Here is a 3,351-nt window from a genome sequence, read left to right as displayed (position 1 = left end):
AGCACAAGATAGGCTATACATGGCAGCCAGTATTAATGGCGGAGGAAAAACCCGGAAAAAACCCGGAAAGAACCACCGACCCACGAGAAGCTACTGGCAAGCTTTCTCACATACCGACATTGGCTGAATCCTAGACTCGAACCCACGCAGACAGCGGTGAGATGGCAGTGATCCGTAACAGAGAGCGCTTTATTCCACTCGGACACTAGGAGCAATAATAATAATAATAATAAAATCAGAAAGGATTGGCAATGCTGGTAAAAATCATATCGTAAATTTGACGTCTTTATATTACCTGACTGAACTCCCTGCTGTTCATTTTTGTTTCATTCATGTTAAATATGCATTCTCCAAAAGACATCCTCGAATTTCTAATCTAACCTGATTCAAACACCTTGCTGGTCATATTTGTTTCCCTAATGTTAAATATACATTATACATACTATCCATATATTTAACAAAGTCTAAGTTGTTTTAACTTAAGTAAAATTAATTTCGATTGCAGCATACACAACCAAGCTAGTTTCCCCACAAGGATCACATTTTTATTACATATCTGGAATGCATAGACTAATTTCTGTTATTGAATCAAGACCATAATAGATAGGATACTGGACAATTTATAAAGAATTCACAGTTTCCACGAATAATCTTACCTTAAGATTAAATTCCGATATCTTGCAAACTCAAGAGCGTAATGAAATATGACCCACAACCGTTGAGTCAATCGTCACAACCGTTTGAGTCAATCCTCAATCGTACCTCTACTGGGGTCTTGGGGTTTTTTCTTTGCTCTTGGCTGAGGACATAAATGTTCAATCAAAATTGTAGACGATTTCTTTTTAACAAAACTGCATTTTTCCCGCCATGAATGCCATTCTAACGGCTCAAAGGTTTTCAATGGAAACGTGATGACCTATTTTGATATAAAATATATATATATGCTTCCTTTGATGACTACTTTACTTACCAGCATGTATAGGTCTATTTCGTGTATTGGATTTGTAATTACCAATTTGTGACAAATGCTGTGTAGATAATTTACCTTCTTCATCGATATTGAAAACGGTTTATTTACGAGAAATAAAGATCGTATTTTCTCTCAGACTCAAACTGAAAAGATTTAGTAAGTACAAAATGAAATAGGCTGACGCTATGGAACACGCATCATTGATGTTATTTTATTAGATACATCAAAAAGAGACATGAAAATTATTCGACTTTTAAACCGATAGATTCTATTTTGTGACCTGAAGTGAACTATATAGAATGTATTTTTTTATGGAAAATAATGTCTTCCATATTATTCCATAGACAGTTAAATGCACCGATACTTTAGTATGCATGACCCAGCTTTCCAAACATCTGACAGTACAATTACATTGTTATTACCCAACAATTGCTCGGTTATATTTTTTATATTACAAAAATATCACATGCAAATGAAAATGTCCCAAGTGAATTAAGGCAATGAAAGTAAATTTGACAAGTCCTCTACGACAAAAAAAAGTAGCATTTCGGTGAACAAAATACCAAATTTATGATTTGTATAAATGTTTCCTCCACAAAAGGACTAACATACTGATTATTATGATAGTGATTGGACGTTCAATATCCAATTACATACAAATATTCCTAAAATTACCTAGAAAAATTCGCAGATTCCTATTATTAATATAAAGATGACAAAGGTTCGTATTATTAAGGCAAAGGTGACATAGATTGGTATTATAAAGGTAAATATAGCATAGATTCGTATTATTAAGGTAAAGATGACAAAGATTCGTATTATTAAGGTAAAGATGACAGATATTTGTATTAATAAGGTAAAGATGACAGAGATTTGTATTATTAAGGCAAAGGTGATAAAGATTCGTATTATTAAGGCAAAGGTGACATAGCTTCGTATTATTAAGTTAAAGATGGCATAGATTCGTATTGTTAAGGTAAAGATGACAAAGATTCGTATTATTAAGGTAAGGATGACAGAGATTCGTATTAATAAGGTAAAGATGACAGATATTCGTATCATTAAGGTAAAGATGGCATAGATTCGTATTATTATGGTAAAGATGACAAACATTCGTATTATTAAGGTAAAGATGACAAACATTCGTATTATTAAGGTATTATTAAGGTATTATTAAGGTAAAGATGACAAACATTTGTATTATTAAGGTAAAGATGACAAACATTCGTATTATTAAGGTATTATTAAGGTAAAGATGACAAAGATTCGAATTATTAAGGTAAAGATGGCATAGATTCGTATTATTAAGGTATTATTAAGGTAAAGATGACAAACATTCGTATTATTAAGGTATTATTAAGGTAAAGATGACAAAGATTCGTATTATTAAAGTAAAGGTTACACATATTCGTATTATTAAGGTGAATATTGCATAGATTCGTATTATTAAGGTAAAGGTGACAAAGATTTGTATTAATAAGGTAAAGGTGAGAGACAAACCGAAATACTTGTTCTCCATAGGCCTAAATATGGTAATGTCACATATAGTGGTTGTGAGAAAAAGACCGAAGAGCCCCAATTAGAATTACTGCTTACTCAGTCAAACGCTTGCAAAGTCAAAAGCTATATTAAGGAATTGAATTTAAAATATCAGGTATTTCGCACTTATCAGCCTTGCAACAATTTGGTGAAATAGTTCTGACTTACTGATACCTGACACGGATGTGAATTGGATTACATGGGCAAAGTGTTACTGGATCCGGAGATCACTGAATATATATTGATTTGTTACTCCATCACACTCTAAAAATGCCGGATTTGACTGAACTATGTGCGTCGTAGCAAAATCATTGTTACAATTTATAACGATCATAAAATATCCCTAAGTCTCCCGATATAAATGTTTACAGTGGACAAAATATTGAACAACAGCCATTAAGGCTAAATTTTGTACTTCGAGAAAAAAGATAAAACGTTTTTACAAATTTACAACAAGTCTTTGTCTGCAATAATACTAACAGATTCTTTACTATTAACAAAATTTGTCACCATGCGAATGTATGCGAGAATTATAAATCTCTGTCAGCCGGAATTGGCAATGATGTTCAAAAAGTTGCATCCACATCGTCATTCCTCGTATGTCAGACACGAAATCCTGGTCTTATCTTAATGTCCTTCATGCTGATCATGTTTTCCTTAATGTCAAATATACATTATCCATATGACATCTGATATGCCCGAATTTTATATAACGGAACACCTTGTTGTTCATGTTTTTCCCCTAATGTTAAATGTACATTATATAAACTAGTCTAAATAATTTAAAGACTCCAAATTTTAAATTTTGTTTAAAAAATGAATCCCGTCAAGTTTAGCTGAAT

Source organism: Sinohyriopsis cumingii, chromosome 5 (genome assembly GCF_028554795.1).
Source record: "Sinohyriopsis cumingii isolate HCF-2022 chromosome 5, ASM2855479v2, whole genome shotgun sequence".
Taxonomy (NCBI): domain Eukaryota; kingdom Metazoa; phylum Mollusca; class Bivalvia; order Unionida; family Unionidae; genus Sinohyriopsis; species Sinohyriopsis cumingii.
The sequence above is the reverse complement of the archived record's forward strand: the minus strand, read 5'-3'. Positions refer to the sequence as shown.